Genomic DNA, 19,250 nt, shown 5'->3' with positions numbered 1-19,250 from the left:
TTACCTAAAGAACTTGAGAGGCAGAATAGAATTTGCTCTTTTAGGGTTTCTGTGAAAGAAAGTAATGAAGTGAAGATAAAATCAATACTTCATTTCTTGATGTATGCACATGGCTTTGTATTGTAGAAAATTGAGGTAGAGATAGAGACCATTTTCAAGGAATGCAAACCTTACATAATACAGGGGTAATCTGCATAAAGTGTATTCCTGATTGCCACACTATGTGAAGTATCTGATTGTGCTGGAATGCAGAAAAGATTCACCAAGATGATGCGACTTTAATTATGGGAAGAGATTGGATGGGCTGGGTTTGTTTTCTCTGGTGTGTGGGAAGCTGAGGGCGTGATCTGAGAAGTATATAAGATTATTAGACCCATAAATATAGTGGATAGTCAAACCATTTCCCCTATGTAGATTGGCAATTTCTTTTTACAAAGTGAGTGGTTGATATCTAGGACACTCTACTGGAGGGGGTGGTGGAGATAGATAAAATTACAATGTCTAAGAGAGATTTAGACAGACACTTAAATAGGCAATGCATAAAGAATATGGTCCTAATGCATGCAAAGGGAATTACTTTTGTTTAGTTTAGAGATACAGCGCAGAATCGGGCCCTTCAGCCTACTGAGTCCATGCCGACCAGCGATCATCTCGTACACTAGTTCTATCCTCCAATCCAGGGACAATTTACAGAAGCTAATTCACCTACAAACCTGCATGTCTTTGAAAATGGTTGACATGACATGGTGGACCAAAGAGCCTGTTGCTGTGCTGTGTGACTTTATGACTCTTTAATGCTTTAATTTTTGTATTGAACCAAAATGATTTATTATGTTGGAAAACATGCATCAGAAATCAGTCTAATCCCAGGATGGTACAAAGACATTAATGCTGATCTAATAACTTCAAAGAATAGAAATGCTCAGTGACATCAGACTCTTGCAGCTCCTGACTATGCAGTTAGTCCTGTACCTAGCAACCAGAAGAAAACTGCATAGTGAACATCTTTGGATAGTAAATACTGAAGAAATGTCTAACTTTCACTGCATTCCTGAACACTGCTCTGACAGCGCAGGTGTGCTTTTACTATAAATTTTGTGAAAGATCTTTACAGCATATAGGGGTGGCACGGTGGCGTAGAGGTAGAGTTGCTGCCTTCCAGTACTTGCAGTGTCAGAGATCCGGGTTCGATCCAGAGTACGGGGCTGTCTGTACAGAGTCTTTACGTTCTCCCCATGACCTGCGTAGATTTTCTCCGAGATCTTCGGTTTCCTGCCTCACTCCAAAGACGTACAGGATTGTAGTTTAATTGGCTTGGTATAATTGTCAATTGTCCCTAGTGTGTGTGTAGGATAGTGTTGGGGTGCGGGGCTCGCTGGTCTGTACAGACTCGGTGGGTCGAAGAGCCTGTTTCCGCGCCATATCTCTAAACTAAACTAAAACATATTTACAAAATATTACAAACTATCAAAAAGGAATGATGCCGAATGGATTCTCTTCAAATGTCGGGCTTCAAAATCTGTTGATCCTATAAATATTTTCAGTTCAAGACTAAAAAGGCAACAAAGTAAGATTTTTGTTTCACAAGTGAATTTCTTTCATTAATTCTCTGAATTATTCTTTAGAACCAAGATATGTTTTGGCATGGGGTTGGTTGTACTGTGCGTAATCAATCAGGAGACAGTCTGGCAAGTTACCCCCAGCTTTGTGTGGTTAGTGGCGCGAGTGGTTCACCACTAACTTAGGCAGGCTGGGTGGAATGCATGGTGCGTGTTGGAGGCCACTGCATTATTAGTATAATTGAAACAGTTTCAGTCTCTGTGCATATGGCTTCTATTTCTGTCCAAAAATGGTTTTGCTTTCATGTTGCCATTGTTAATGCAGTAAAGGCTTGTTAACGGGCAAATTATAAACTGGAAAGTTCTAATATCAGATAAGCTCTAGTGGAGAAACAGCAGCCAAGGGAGCGATTGGACCATCCTATTGGCAGTGACAATTAGGTAACTTGTCCAACTCTTGACTAATCAGCATATTTATTAACCAGCACCAATCATTTACTGCAGTTTACTCTTAGAAACGCAGTACTCCTCTTTGTGTGAATGTATATATGTATATCTTTCTATATTACTAAAAGTCTGATCTTGACCACTTCCTGTTGTTCAGTATATTGATTTTAGAAAAAACGCAGCCACTTACGGCTGTGATTTTTGGCCATCTTACTCAGAGTCCCCCTCCGCTGCACAGGACAAGAGGATTTTTCCCATCGATGAAAAATAAAAGAGTTATTAGTGTTTAAAAAATGTTGAGATTCTCACTCCTGAAGGCCACGCCCCTTCCGGAGGGACAATCAAATCCGGAAGTGTTGAGTGCCTCAGTCAGTCTCTGCAAGCTGGGGGAGCAAGAGGGTCACGTCTCTCAGTCTGAGCTGTGAATAACACTGAACACATGTCTACTAAACTGTAAGTGGTTTTACTGACCTGTCAGTGCCCTTAATGCGGTTTGAAAATATAGTTTAGAAATGCTAAAGCTGTTGCCTTTGGTTTGGAAATGCTAAAGCTGTGTTGCGTTTGGTTTGGAAATGCTAAAGCTGTGTTGCCTTTGGTTTGGAAATGCTAAAGTTGCCTTGCTTAATTTAATTTGCCTTGCCTAATTTAAGTTGCCTTGCCTAATTAAAGTTGCCTTGCCCAATTAAAGTTGCCTTGCCTTCTATATAATTAAAAGTCTAATCTTGACCACTTCCTGTTTGTGCTTTATATTGATTTTAGAAAAAACGCTACCACGTACGGCTGTGATTTTTTGCCAACTTACTCAGAGTCCCCCTCCGCTCATCAGGTGCCGAGGATTTTTCCCACGATGAAAAATCATTAGTGTTTAAAAAATGTTGAGATTCTCTCTCCTGTCAATCATGCCATGAAGGCCACGCTGGGTGGCAGCTGGGTGGCAGTGTGAACTGTGAAGAGGATGCTATGAGAATGCAGGCTGACTTGGACAGGTTGGGGGAGTGGGCAGATGCATGGCAGATGAAGTTTAATGCGGATAAATGTGAGGTTATCCACTTTCATAGCAGAAACAGGAAGGCAGATTGCTATCTAAATGGCGTCAAGTTGGGAAAAGGGGAAGTACAACGGGACCTGGGGGGTCCTTGCACATCAGTCTATGAAAGTAAGCATGCAGATACAGCAGGCAGTGAAGAAAGCGAATGGCATGTTGGCCTTTATAACAAGAGGAATCGAATATAGGAGCAAAGAGGTCCTTCTGCAGTTGTACAGAGCCCTAGTGAGACCACACCTGGAATATTGTGTGCAGTTTTGGTCCCGTCATTTGAAGAAGGACATTTTTGCTATTGAGGGAGTGCAGCGTAGGTTTACAAGGTTAATTCCCGGGATGGCAGGACATATGCTGAGAGAATGGAGCAACTGGGCTTGTACACTCTGGAGTTTAGAAGGATGAGAGGTTATCTCAATGAAACATATAAGATTGTCAAGGGCTTGCACACGCTAGAGGCAGGAAACGTGTTCCTGATGTTGGGGGAGTCCAGAACCAGGGGCCACAGTTTAAGAATGAGTAAGACATTTAGAACGTAGACGAGGAAACACTTTTTCTCTCAGAGAGTGGTGAGTCTGTGGAATTTTCTGCCTCAGAGGGCGGTGGAGGCAGGTTCTCTGGATGCTTTCAAGAGAGAGCTAGATAGGGCTCTTAAAAATAGCGGTCAGGGGATATGGGGAGAAGGCAGGAACGGGGTACTGATTGGGGATGATCAGCCATGATCACATTGAATGGCGGTGCTGGCTCGAAGGGCCAAATGGCCTACTTCTGCACGTATTGTCTATTGTCTATTGCCCCTTCTGGTGGGAGAGGGGGAGGGACTATAAAACCCAGAAGTGTGGGCGTGGCTCAGTCTCTGCAAGATGGAGGAGGGAGAGGTCACAACTCGCTGTCTTTAGTGGCCTTGCACCCTGCTTGCAATGGTATGAAACTGCACTTGAATTTGGTGGCCTTGCACTCTGCTTAAAATGGAATTTCAAGGAATAGCCCGGAGTCAACTGCCAGCCCACCAGCCGTGAGTGAGTGAGCTGGCAGCACAACAGGCTTGAGTGATTGAGCCGCCAGCCCAAGAATCCATTCGGCCCACAACATCCATACTAGCACTCCAGAAAGCCAAGCCCCCCCCCCCCCCCACTGGCCACCAATATTGGAATTGGTGGAGAGGTGGTATATTGCGTTGGGGGACCAGCCCACCCGTGTGATGCTGGGATCCGACGGTTCCCAATTAGTCTAGTGTGTGTATATAGATATACACGTACACACACACACACACACACACACACACACACACACACACACACACACACACACACACACACACACACACACACACACACACACACACACACACACACAGTGGTGAGTTGATGTGGTTAGGAAGAAGACATGTTTTTACGAGTTATGTGATGGCAAAATGGTGCAGGCAGTAATTCTGCACTGCAGGTTACCTGCGTAATATATGTCCTTGGTGCTGTTGCACAACACAAAGTCGAACCAAAGTCTCTTTCATCCCATCAATATTGATGTATCCTCCTTCACCTTCCTGCTATAAATACATAAAACCGATGAGAGAATAATTTTAAAAACCTATCAAAGGGCACTGCAGTATCATGAAAAAAAACATACATGGGCAAGGTTTTAATGTGATAGCCTAACTTTGTAATTTTGCAATAACTAGATGTGGGATGACATCTACCTTTTCCTGTGTAACTTTTTGTGAATTTTGTTTAATTCTGATTTCATTGGAAATTATTGACCTGCTTCAAAATGCACCTGGTAAGTGGATATAGCTTAAGCCAGCGGTCGGCAACCTACGGCCCCCGGGCCGAATGCGGCCCGTAACCCGAAAGCAACTGGCCCGCAGGCGGATTTTTTTCAGGTAATCATCCGGCCCGCCGAGCGTGGCCTAGCTCCGAGCTCTAGCCGTACTGCATTCTGCGCAAAGCCGCCGGCATGGCCGAGCACCTTTTGTGAACATGTTTAAGAAAGAACTGCAGGTGCTGGACAAATCGAAGGTAGACAAAAATGCTGGGGAATCTCAGCAGGTGAGACATTCAAGGGTTACATGAGGCTGCCTTACCCGCTGAGTTTCTCCAGCATTTTTGTCTATCTTCTATGAACACGTGATTTGATGCCTGCTCTGCGGAATGAGGGCGGGATCCATGTGTACACATGATAGATGTGGCCCGGCATCCGCTCACAGACATGCGTCCTGGCCCCTATGCAGATCAATGTTGCTGACCCCTGGCTTAAGCTCTTGTGATTTAATGAGAAATTCTGGGTTAAAAATTGCAGTAAATTAATATAATATATGTATTATATTTCAAATTTCCAGTTAGATTTCACTATGCTCATGAGTTGATGCTTGTTTTGATAGTTAAATAATAACATTTTCAATGAGCCTTCCTGAATCAGATCTTCCTCGGTGACCTGATCGTAGTTTGTATCAGGATTTATTTATACATTTTAGCAATGTCACAAAATTTTGAGATTTTAAAAATCAAGTCTGCAATTTATCCCATCAGATAAAGCATAAAAATAAGTTTAATTTGACACCTAATTCACTTTCATATCTCAAGTATTTAAAAAGTTATGGCCATTTTCATACTGGGTAATGACCATTTTGTTCCCTATTGAATTTCTATGGACATAACAAAAAAGCTGTGATCGTGAACAGTCAAAAGCCCATAACTTTCTTAAAAATTAAGAGAACTGAATGAAATTTTCAGTTATCATAGATTGAAGCATTCTGAAACAAATATAAAATTATCTTACTTGGATGACCTGAAATTAAAGCATATAATTAGTTAGTTACCTAATTGTAGCTAATTTCAGACTTCAATTACTAGATCTAAACATCTATCCATTTCTTAATAAATGATTAACATTTTTAAATAGCCTAAATGTCCAAATAATATTCACAAATAATTCACAATAAAACATGATTTTTAAATCTCATTTACATTAATTTATAGGCCAAATGGAAGGAATTTAGTGTTCAATTGCTGTAAATTAAAGTCCATTTAAATCAGCTTTCCAGTGGGTTCCTGTGAACGCGCTGGTTTAGAACATTCACATTGCGGTAGATTTGTGCCCTCAAATGCCCAGAAAAATACTGCGGGATATAATGGGCCCAAAATGAGCTACTCGCAATATTAAACTTTGTATAAAGGGATCTTTAGAAGCCCTTTTTAATGTAAAAATATACAGCATACCTTCTGCTATTTGCTTTATGAGACCCTGCGGTTGCTGGTGTTCGCGGGTTTAGAGGTTGATTTTTAAACTACTATAACTATTTTACGTGGCCTTTAAAACTAATAATAGCTTTTGCGACGGGGTCTTCCAGCGATTTTTCGTTAATAATTAACTAGGCTGAACATCTTCGATTTGAACAGCCTAGAGAAAATCGCGTTTTAAACCCGCCCCCCTCTAAACGGCGCCAAAATCGCGCACACCCGCAGCGACAGATTTTCAGCGACGCTTCAGGTAGGCTTTGCAACATACCTATACATTTGCCTCACTTTTATCTATTACTAAAAAATGTTGGTTTTCTGCTTGAAACACAATTAATGTATGATGAAATTCTTGCACGAATAAAAACTGCACACTTTTTAGCATTATCCTTGCAAAAATTCCAAGGTTTTGTAGTCTAATTAACTGCCACATGATATGATTAATTTTACTGGCAAGTCTGTTATTTAAAAGAAAACTCACTTGCATCAAGTGCACCATGCAGTCCAAGATATTTGCTCCAACTTCATCTAATCCTTTCAGCCTGTCCATTATTCCTTTTTTTGCCTTCTGCGTATCTATTTTTTTTTCTCCTTAATGCAACCATGATAAATGCCTCAAATATGGAATCACATTCCACAATTTTTCTAGACTGGTTAATGATTCTCATAATTTCCTATGGATTTAACTGTGATCATTTAGTTATGACCTCTAGCTGTAGTATTGTGTGCAATATCAGTCACCACTCTGTCTGTACTAGAACTAATGAACGACTTGAGATTTTAGAAGGGCCGACCAGCGATCACTCTGTACACCAACACTATCCTACACACAAGGGACAATTTACAATTTACAATTTTACAGAAGCCAATAGACTACAAACCTGTTCAAAAGGGAACTGCAGATGCTGGATTATCGAAGGTACACAAAATTGCTGGGGAAACTCAGCGGGTGCAGCAGCATCTATGGAGCGAAGGAAATAGGCGACGTTTCGGGCCGAAACCCTTCTTCAGACTGATGGGGGGTGGGGGGGGGGGGAGAAAGAAGGAAAAGGGGGGGGGGGGGGGGAGCCCGAGGGCGGGCGGATGGGAGGGTGGGAGGAGACAGCTAGAGGGTTAAGGAAGGGGAGGAGACAGCAAGGGCTAGCAAAATTGGGAGAATTCAATGTTAATGCCATATGGACGCAAGGTCCCCAGACGGAATATGAGGTGCTGTTCCTCCAATTTCCGCTGTTGCTCACTCTGGCAATGGAGGAGACCCAGGACAGAGAGGTCGGATTGGGAATGGGAGGGGGAGTTGAAGTGCTGAGCCACCGGGAGTTCAGGTAGGTTATTGCGGACTGAGCGGAGGTGTTCGGCGAAACGATCGCCCAACCTACCCTTGGTCTCCCCGATGTAAATCAGCTGACATCTAGAGCAACGGATGCAGTAGATGAGGTTGGAGGAGATACAGGTGAACCTTTGTGAACCTGGAACGACTGCTTGGGTCCTTGAATGGAGTCGAGGGGGGAGGTGAAGGGACAGGTGTTGCATTTCTTGCGGTTGCAACGGAAAGTGCCCGGGGAGGGGGTGGTGCGGGAGGGAAGTGAAGAATTGATGAGGGAGTTGCGGAGGGAGCGGTCTTTGCGGAAGGCAGACATGGGGGAAGATGTGACGAGTGGTGGGGTCACGTTGGAGGTGGCGGAAATGGCGGAGGATTATGTGTTGTATTTGGCGGCTAGTGGGGTGAAAGGTGAGGACCAGAGGGACTCTGCCCTTGTTGCGAGTGCGGGGATGGGGAGAGAGAGCAGTGTTACGGGGTATGGATGAGACCCTGGTGTGAGCCTCATCTATGGTGGCGGAGGGGAATCCCCGTTCCCTGAAGAACGAGGACATTTCCGATGCCCTGGTGTGGAATGTCTCATCCTGGGAACAGATGCGGCGTAGGCGGAGGAATTGGGAGTAGGGGATGGAGTCTTTACAAGGGGCAGGGTGGGAAGACGTGTAGTCCAGATAGCCATGTGAGTCAGTGGGTTTGTAATGTATGTCGGTCAGGAGTCTGTCCCCTGCGATGGAGATGGTGAGGTCAAGGAATGGTAGGGAAGTGTCGGAAAACTACAAACCTGTATGTCTTTGGAATGCGGGAGGAAACCGGAGCACCCGGAAACAACCCACGCGGTCACGAGGCGAACGTACAAACTCCGTACAGACAGTATCTGTAGTCAGGATCGAACCTGGGTCTCTTCCGCTGTAAGGCAGCATCGCTACTGCTATGCCTCTGTGCTGCCCTAACTAAAGGGGCTGTCCCACTGCGGCGACCTAATCCACAAATTCAGAAGAGTGTCTTCGACCTTCAAGCTTGAGAGCACTTGCCTGAAAAACATTGAGCTGCACAGTGTACGGTAAGTCCTTTAGAGAGCGTGGGGGTGGGGGGGGGGGGGGGGGGAGGGAAGAGAGGGGGAGAAAAGACGGGAAGAAGGGGGGGGGGAAGAAGATATTAAGACACTTTTAAGAAGTCAGACAGCGTTTAATAAAGTTTAATAAAGGGCATTTAACCTACTGGTCGGTTTTCCTTGGTCCTGAAAATTCCAATGAGCCAATTAAAATGCCCGGTCAGCGAAGGAGATTGTCTATGGCTGCCCTCGACTGCCTGCAACTACATAGCAACCCCACTCCACTGCACTACGAGTTAAAAAGAACCATGCCGACCAATGTTTACTCACGGAAACATTTTCAACGTGCTGAAAATGTTTCCGCGACCTAGCTGAGGCCGCGAGTATGCGGGAACTTCCCTCGAGCACGAAGGAGCGTTCCAGTAACCTCATAGGACCTCCTAGGACCACGTGTCGACCATGCTGCGAGTTTGAGTCGAGGGCAAACTCTTCTAAACTCGCAGATTAGGTCGCCGCAGTGGGACGGCCCCTTTAGAGAGGAAATTTTCTCTCAGAGGGTTGAGTGCATTGTCTGAAGGGCAGGTACACAGAATATTTCAGAAGTGCTAAGAATATAAGTATATGGAGGTTATTGTGGCGCAACCTCGTGGGATATTAGTTGGGCCACACCAGGATTACAGTGTGCACTCTGGTCACCATTCTAGACTGGAGAGGTGCAGCAGAGGTTTACCAGATGTTGCAAGTTGGGCAAAGGGCTTATTTCTGTGCTGTGTAACTCTGATTTCTATTACTTTCTAAAACAACCCTACTAAACTGTACCACCTTCCCTGGTTTGCTTTACTTTTCCAATCCCTTCCAGACTCTAATCTTCCAAGCAAAATGTAACAGCTCACACTCGTCTATATTGAAACTATTTTGCCAGTTATACCCCCGTTTGGTAAGCTTATTAATGTCTTAATAGACTTTGCTACCCTCGTTCTTAGCAGGAACTGCACCTTCCAATTTTGTGGTGTTGTAAATTTTGAAATTGCACTCTGATTCCTGATTCCAAATTATTAGTTGAAGTTGTGTAGAACAATGGTGTTACTATAGAAAGCTAAAATGCTGGAAAAACTCAGCAGTTCTGCCATCTGTGGAGGGAGAAACAGATATGAAGGTCCTGCATTTTCTGTTTTTATCCCTAATCTGTTTCATAGACAGTTTATTATCCTGATTTGATAGCTGTATGTCTGGTGTGTAATCATTTGCAGAGCTATTTGATCTGCTATTATCAATTGGCACATCAATTGGTTTTAAATTAAGTGCAAGGGAAATTTGGATGGGCCTGGGTCCTGAAAAATATGGTGTGGCAGTGCTTGGTGCAATGAGGTTGGGACAAAGTGGCTGCCAGCGATCATTAGTGGGATGAAGAAGCCTGTGATCATCAGTTGATGGGATTAGTGGTTAGGTGAATGATTAGATGCAGATGACCTAGTCGGGTAATTGGCCGGTTGAGAGGTTGGGTGTCTTCTCAGGTGATCAATTATTTTGGTTTAGTTGAGATACATTGTGGAAACCGGCCCTTCGGCCCACCGAGTCCGTGCTGACCAGCGATCACCGCACACTTACATTATCCTACATACACTAGGGACAATTTACAATTATACCGAGCCAACTAACCTACAAACCTGTACGTCCTTGGAGGGTGGGAGGAAACCAGAGATCCCTGAGAAAACCCTCTCTGGCCACAGGGAATATGTACAAACTCCGTACAGACAGCACCGGGAGTCAGGATCGAACCCGGGTCTCTGGCGCTGTGAGGCAGCAACTGTACAGCTGCGCCGCCCAATGTTTAGGAAGACAGATTGGTGGTGTGGTGGGGGGAGGTGAGGTGAGTTAGTTTACTTTGTACAAGCTTTTTATAATGAAAGAGTATTTAAAATAATGCAGATCTCCAATTATGTACCTTACACCATAATCCATGAATTTACAAATGAAGTCAATTCACAGAAAATGGTCCAGCCAGTTTTAATATCTTAGATTTTCCTAAGCGTTGGCAACAATCCTCTGACAATGTGTCTGCAATGAACCACACGGATCTCCAACAGAAATGTTCATATGAAATCTCTGAAACACTTGGACTGATTCCCATAGCATGAGTGCTAGCTCTTGGCCAAGGCAGACATTAACGATGAACTCCACCGCCTTCAATGCTTCAGGATGGTCTTTGATCACATGAGGAATTGTATTTGAAGGCCAGTAACCAGATCTAATACAAATCTCATTATCTACTGGGCAACAGTGGGGAAGAGATACAATTATCTGCAATATCCTCCAAATTCACAGGAGGGGTAAATAAGCCAATGTCAGTCCTCCCAAGGGTAGCAACACCAACAATGAGGCTCTGGTTACAATTATTTGGTTAAATTAATTGGACCACATCAATAATGTGTTTGAACAACAGACTCCTGAAACAAACACTCTATTCTCACTATAATCTGAAGTAGCGTCCTGACCTGAAATGTCACCTGTCCATGTTCTCCAGAGATGCTGCCTGACTCACTGAGTTACTCCAGCAATTTATGTCTATTTTGACCATTCTGAGCTTGGCTTGGGAAGCAATTATCAAGTGGATAGAGCAGGAGATTCAGGATGTGCCTAAATTTTCCTTTGAGTACACAGTTCCTACATGCCAGCTCAGAATTCACAGAACTGGAGTGAAACCAAGTCATCCTTGATCCCAAGAGAATGCCCAAGAAGATATTATCTGATCACAATCTGTAGATGGCACAATAGTCTTCCAAAGCGATCAAGGTTTTTTGAAGCTTTATTCAGAAATATTTAAAAATTGTGGAAAATGAAGTCCAATTTAAAAAAAATGAGTGATTAAACATGAAAAAAATCCTTAAAATATTTCAAGATAATTTGCAAAAGAATGCAGTTGCTTCATTTTTATTCTCTTCTTGCAGCTGTAAAATCTTCATTCACATGGACATTTGCAGATACTGTGCCAGGTCAAATGTGGCAGCACAGCCAAAAGTAGATTTGCTGTTATAAGTACTGGGGAATCTCAACAAGCTGCTGCTCCAGCAATTAACTCCATGCGGAGTTGAGTGCTGGAACTAAGGTTAGAAACTGCTGATAGATGTTGTACAGTAACCTCTAGAAATGTACAGGAGTCCTAAATCCTGCTTACAGAAATGCCGATTTCTGCATGGGGCTTTTATTGACAATTGCCAGCTGCTGGCAAGATGCACTGTTATCCAGGCCAATGTGTTACATCTACAGAAAGGATAATAATAATAATAATGGATGGGATTTATATAGCGCCTTTCTAATACTCAAGGCGCTTTACATCGCATTATTCATTCACTCCTCAGTCACACTCGGTGGTGGTAAGCTACTTCTGTAGCCACAGCTGCCCTGGGGCAGACTGACGGAAGCGTGGCTGCCATTCTGCGCCTACGGCCCCTCCGACCACCACCAATCACTCACACACATTCACACACATTCACACACAGGCAAAGGTGGGTGAAGTGTCTTGCCCAAGGACACAACGACAGTATGCACTCCAAGCGGGATTCGAACAGGCCACCTTCCGGTCGCCAGCCGAACACTTAGCCCATTGTGCCATCTGTCGTCACAACAAAGGATGTTGTGTTTGACTCAAGTATAAAACAATAAAATGTATGTGCATGAATTCAGGATGGCTCAATGTTTTATACTCAATCAGGGTATTGTTATAATGTGGAAGACAATATTTCCAATTAGTGCACAGCAAGCTCCCACAGACAACAATATGGTAATTTCACCATATAATCTGAAGTAGAGTTGGGGTCCTTTGCTTTAATCTCTTTCTTTTGATATGGATTGTGTCTTAAATATTAGGCAGGATCCCATGAATAACTCAACTGCTGTTCTTCAAAAGAATGATGTGGGGTACATTCATTTGAAAACAGATGGAGCTTCATTTTAATATCTCATTAAAAAGAATTGCTGTTTCTCCAGCAGTGGGGCATTCTCTACAGACTGCATGATGGACTGGTCTGGAAAGTTGGAACAAATGGCAAGTTAGTAGGAGGCAGAGGCTGGTAGTGCAGGGTTGTTTGTCAGATTGGAGGCTTGCCGCAGGGATTAGTGCTGGATCTACTGCTCTTTGCCACATACATTAATGATTGGGAAAGAAGGTAGGTGGCGTGATTGGTAAGCTTGCATCAAAACTAGTGGTATGGTAGTCAGTGAAGAAAGTTGTGTAATATTACTGCAGGATATTGCTCAACTGGGGAAATGAGGTAAGAGAACAGTAGAAATAAATTATCATTTAAATGGATAGTGATGCATTTTGGGGAAATGAATCCAAGCCAGGACTTAAGCAGTGAAAGGCAAGCTCCTGGGAAATGTGTTGAGCAGAGAGACCTTCGAATAGGGGGGTTGCACGTAAGGTCACTGGGTCATAGGGCTTGACGCACGGAGCCGCTCAATCCATCTGGAGGACATCCGTCACTTCCGGTATATGTTATTAATGCAAGAAACGCGTACTTTCCTACCTGTTAAAAACCGCCAAAATGTTGAATTTTTACGCTGAAAAAAATTGTGGAAGTCAGGGTAAGTGTGAGAGACATGTACCCAACTTTAGAATTCCAAAAGTGAAGCGAAATGAAGGTAAAGGGAAGCAGAGCTGAAGGGACAACAGCAGCTAAAGTGCTTGGTAAACATTGGCCGTACAGATATCGTAATTGAAAATATTGGGAATTATCGCGTTTGCTCACTGCATTTCATCAACAGTAAGGCATTATTTGTGTTTTTTCTTGATTCCTTTGGTAACTAAAAAGTCTCAAAAGTGATAAATCTGGCTGTAAATTTTTCTTCAGATGCGTTTTCATTTTGTATGTAAAAATTCACTTGAGAACCATGGGCGATTTTAAAAATTTACAGCCAGATTTATCACTTCTGAAACTTTTTAGATGCCAAAGAAATCAAGAAAAAACACAAATAATGCCTTAGTTGATGAAATGCAGTGAGCAAACGGCGAATGTTCACTAAGCACTCTTGTTGTCCCTTCAGCTCTCACTTCTATCTCCCGTCATTTCTCCTCACTTTTGGAATTCTGAAGTAGAATAAATGTCTCACACGCTTATCCCGATTTCCATAATTATTTGCAGCGCAAAAATTGACATTTTCGGCGGGTTTTAACGGGCCCGCTACGCTGGAAACAATGGTAAGTGCCTACCTGCAGTACATCGCGTGTAATCCATTTGGAGTAGCGTAGCAACAGTACGGGTCATGGGTCGTGACCCGACTGCCGTGAAACCTCCCTATACAAATACTGTTGTCAATGTGAAAACAGGTAGACATGGTAATGGGGGCGTTGTATGGCATGCTTTCCTTCATGGCTGAGCCATTTGCTGTTGAAATGTCATGTTAAAGATGTACAAACAATAGTTAGGCTTCACTTTGTGTATTGTGTGAAGTTCTGCTTACCATACCAAAGGAAAAGCCTGGTTAAGTTGGAGAGGCTACAGAAAAGATTCACAAGAGTGGACGCTGGATTGAGAGTCTTGAGTCATTAGCAGCTGAAATGAGCTGCCAGATGCGGCAGTGGAGGCCTGACAGTAACAACATTTAAAATGCATCTGGACAGGTACATCAAGGTGTAGTGGGATATGGAATTAGTGCAGGCAAGAGAGATTAGTATAGATAGGCATGACAGTTGACATATAAATGTGGGCTGAAGCTTTTGTCTGTGTGCTGTACAGTGAACAGAGTGAGACTTCAACCCATAATCTCCGTAACTCTGCTCTCACTCCCCATCCCCCCCACTCGTAACAAGGGCAGAGTGACCCTTGTCCTCACCTTCCACCCTTTCAGCCATCACATACAACAAATAATCCTCCGACGGTTCCCCTCTTCTACTATAGATGAGGCTCTCACCAGGGTCTCTTCTATACCCCTTAACTCTGCTCTCACTCTCAATTCCCCCACTCGTAACAAGGGCAGAGTCCCCCTTATCCTCACCTTCCACCCTACCAGCCGTCACATACAACAAATAATCCTCCGACTATCTCCATCGCAGGTGATAGACTACTGACCGACATCCAATATAAACACACTGACTCCCATGGCTATCTGGACTACACTTCTTCCCACCCTGCTTCCTGTAAGGACTCCATCCCCTACTCCCAATTCCTCCGTCTACGCCGCATCTGCACCCAGGATGAGGTGTTCCACACCAGGGTATCAGAGATGTCCTCATTCTTCAGGGAACGGGAGTTCCCCTCTTCTACTATAGATGAGGCTCTCACCAGGGTCTCTTCTATACCCCGTAACTCTGTTCTCACTCCCCACCCCCCCCCCCCCTCATAACAAGGGCAGATTCTCCAGTGTCCTACCACCCTACCAGCCGTCACATACAACAAATAATCCTCCGACATTTTCGCCACCTCCAACGGGATCCCACCACTGGCCACGTCTTCCCATCTCCCCCCCGTCTGCTTTCTGCAGAGACCGCTCCCTCTGTAACTCCCTGATCAATTTGTCCCTTCCCACCCAAACAACCCCCTCTTCTGGCACTTTCCCTTGCAACCGCAGGAAATGCTACACCTGTCGCTTTACCTCCCCCCTTGTCTCCATTCAAGGACCCAAGCAGTCTTTCCAGGTGCGGCAGAGGTTCACCTGCACCTCCTCCAACCTCATCTATTGCATCTGCTGCTCTAGATGTCAGCGGCTCTACATCGGTGAGACCAAGCGTAGGCTTGCCGATCGCTTTGCAAAACACCTCTGCTCGGTTCACATTAACCTACCTGATCGCCCGGTGGCTTAGCACTTCAACTCCCCCTCCCATCCCGAATCCTAACTTTCTGTCCTGGGCCTCCTCCATGGCCAGAGTGAGGACCACCGTAAATTGGAGGAGCAGCACCTCATATTTTGCTTGGGCAGTTTGCACCCCAGCGGTATAAACATTGACTTCTCTAATTTCAGGTAGTCGCTGCTTTCTCCTCCCCTTCTCAGCCCACTGTCTCCGCCTCCTCCTTTCTTCTTCCCGCCCCCCCCACCCTCACATCAGTCTGAAGAAGCGTCTCGACCAGAAACGTTGCCTATTTCCTTCGCTCCATAGATGCTGCCTCATCTGCTGAGTTTCTCCAGCATTTTTGTCTATCTTCTCATTCAAGAACAGTACTTGAAACCGAGCCATGGCGGAAGTACTAAGAGCTGCCAAACTCTTCGTACTTCAGCCATTTGTAATTTGAATTCTTTTATGAGGCAGGACTGTTTGGGTTTGAATATTTATTTGCATATTTTTTGGCTTGGTCAATTTTTGAAACCGCAGCCCAATATTTGCAGTAGTGGAGTGCCTTGTGGTGTGCCCACAATTTTTCCACTTTTCTCCAGCTCAAACAAATGCTGGAGGGGAAAACTGAAAATGCTATCAAAGATCCTTGGAACATTTAGAACATCCAACTCCTTAACCACAAAGAAGGAAACGCATCCATTTTTAATTGATTAATTCAGGTACTAGAGAACCTTAATGTAATGTATATATTAGTGTGTGCGTGAGAGATCGTACCAAAAGGAAGAACGGCCTTATTAGAACATTTTGAAAGAATCCCTAAGAATAATTTTCTATAGGTGGGAGAGCAACCATACTTGTGGACTGAAGTCAATGAGTAGAGACTGAAGATAGACACAAAAAGCTGGAGTAACTCAGCGGGACAATCAGCATCTCTGGAGAGAAGGAATGGGTGATGTTTCGGGTCGGGACCCATCTTCAGACAGTGATAACTGTTCAGATGAGTAGAGACAATCAGTATATAATTAAAGGGGCACTTGTGTGGGTAAATATTAATCCATTTTCTCCAATAATTTTAAACGGCTACTTATTTCAGATGTCAGCATTTTGGAGACTGACATTGTGTGAGGTATTTGCATTTAGAATATCAGGTTAGAGTCACATAATCATACAGCACAGAGACAGGTCCTTCAGCCCAACTTGCCCATGCCGACTATGTTTGGTAGTTTTTTTTAAAGTGTACCTACTACGAACTGTTGAATTGTTTATTAGCTCAAGAGCTGATTCAGCACTGCTGCTGAGATGTAATGTCTTTTGAACTGACCGGGTTAATCATTCACATGAAAAGACATCTAAAGATAGTCAATAAATAAGAGCTTGGCAAATGTTCCCTGAAATCCTTGGTCCTGTAGCTAAATTTGGGAGCTCACATGGCAGCTATTTAGTGAATCTTATGAATAGACCAAAAACCATCTTCACTTCAGGCTGTTTCTTATTTGGGAGTGAAATACAGTACGTTGTAAAATAATAAACATCATAATTCATTCCTTCCAGTGAATTTGCATTTCTCCCTGGCAAGATAAGGTAGTGATGAGAAGAAAGAAGGGCTAATACAAATGTGGAATTTCCTGGTTCCAGTGGAATAGCCTTGAGTTTCAAATTAAGTCTCAATGTGCTGAAAATTCTGAAACCTGGATGTGTTCAGCTTTCATTCCTATGACATGGGTTTCAAAGCTTTATTCAGAGAGATGTCCCTTGGCCTCAGTGCTTTTTATATTTGTATTATTGCTACAGTCTGACTGTCCCCTTATTTGTTATAAACAGACACTCTTGGAAAATTATTTCTTAATTCCTATCATCTCCCTTCTGCTGCTATCCTTTACTCAGTGGCAGAAGGCTTTTAAGAGCAAATGCTCAATCCTCAAAGTGACTTGCCTTTAGCATCCCCAATGCTGGAAATGTGATGGAGTCCAGTTCCCTAGCTCAGATAAGTTCAGCCTTAGCAACATTTGAGAAGCTTTACACTGCCCAGCAAAAAGTAGCTTGCATAACTGCTACCCCAGACACTACCCTGAATATTTACCCCCCCTCAGTTTGTGTCATTCATAAGATACATTGCAGTAATGGGACATGGCTTCCTTGACAATACCTTCTAAACTTGTTACCTTTACCACATGGGACAGCAGCATGTCTCTTCTGTAGCAGAAGAATAATACCATGAGCGCATTTCTTTGCTGTTAATGCCTCTGATAGTGACGAAAAACTGGAGGTGAGGTGCTATTGCTGACATTCTGTTGAATTAATTGTATTGTTTTTTACTCTGTTTGCCACCTGACATTAAACCAGATTGATAGACTAAGCAGTGACAATGCTGGCAACAGAAGGCTGCAGGTGTGGATAGTTGTGAAAACCCCCTGGCAAATGTATTCCTGGAAAAGATTGTGGATTGGAATGGGCATCAAATCAGTCATCTAGAAGGCAGTGGGTAGTGGGTTCAGAAAGGATCATAGATCTGCAATGAGAGTCATAGATTCATAGAGCTGTACAGCATGGAAACAGGCACTTCAGCCCAACTTGTCCATGCCAACAAAGTTGCCTTACCAAACATCCCACTTACCTGAGCTGGTTCATATTGCTCCAAAACCTTTCAATTCATGTACATGTCCATATGTCTTTAAATTATACATTTCCATTTCAAGAGGTAATCGATTTATCAAGGAACCTGATATGCTGGACCAGGAAAACATTCTTAATTCTCCAGATTCACTGGTGTGTAAAACATTTTTTGTTATTTATCAACTGGATCCAGACATTTATTTGGTGCCTCAAACCCTGAAAAATTCGAATCACTGCCAAAATATCTGAAATGGGGCCTCGTTTGTGTGATAGCCACTTTGGTGCCAAAACAGGAAAGTAGACTATTATCTGAATGGTGGCCGATTAGGTAAAGGGGAGATGCAACGAGACCTGGGTGTCATGGTACACCAGTCATTGAAAGTAGGCATGCAGGTGCAGCAGGCAGTGAAGAAAGCGAATGGTATGTTAGCATTCATAGCAAAAAGATTTGAGTATAGGAGCAGGGAGGTTCTACTGCAGTTGTACATGGTCTTGGTGAGACCACACCTGGAGTATTGCGTACAGTTTTGGTCTCCTAATCTGAGGAAAGACATTCTTGCCATAGAGGGAGGACAGAGAAGGTTCACCAGACTGAATCCTGGGATGTCAGGACTTTCATATGAAGAAAGACTGGATAGACTCGGCTTGTACTCGCTAGAATTTAGAAGATTGAGGGGGGATCTTATAGAAACGTACAAAATTCTTAAGGGGTTGGACAGACTAGATGCAGGAAGATTGTTCCCGATGTTGGGGAAGTCCAGAACAAGGGGTGACAGTTTAAGGATAAGGGGGAAATCTTTTAGGACCGAGATGAGAAAACCATTTTTCACACAGAGAGTGGTGAATCTGTGGAATTCTCTGCCACAGAAGGTAGTTGAGGCCAATTTATGGGCTATATTTAAGAGGGAGTTAGATGTGGCCCTTGTGGCTAAAGGGATCAGGGGGTATGGAGAGAAGGCAGGTACAGAATACTGAGTTGGATGATCAGCCATGAACATATTGAATGGCGGTGCAGGCTCAAAGGGCCAAATGGCCTACTCCTGCACCTATTTTCTATGTTTCTATGAATGAATATAATTATGGATTTGACTCACTGTGACTAGTTATTTGAATGCCTATCATGGTTAAAGTAGAAGCGGCTAAATTCATGATGCATTGAGGGTGAGCTTCACAAATTTGTCAATTTTTATTCCTCTCTGTTAAATTTATCCTGTAGTATAA

The 19,250-nt window shown here is 43.6% G+C and overlaps 1 protein-coding gene across 6 annotated transcripts in view; it reads left to right on the top strand.

The window, feature by feature from the left end:
• LOC116978300 (rho GTPase-activating protein 26-like) overlaps nucleotides 1-19,250 on the top strand; it is a 143,866-nt gene that overhangs the window by 21,627 nt on the left and 102,989 nt on the right. The window lies entirely within an intron of this gene.

Source organism: Amblyraja radiata, chromosome 11, assembly GCF_010909765.2.
Source record: "Amblyraja radiata isolate CabotCenter1 chromosome 11, sAmbRad1.1.pri, whole genome shotgun sequence".
NCBI lineage: Eukaryota > Metazoa > Chordata > Chondrichthyes > Rajiformes > Rajidae > Amblyraja > Amblyraja radiata.
Note: the sequence above shows the minus strand (reverse complement) of the source record. Positions and strands in the feature narration are given on the sequence as shown.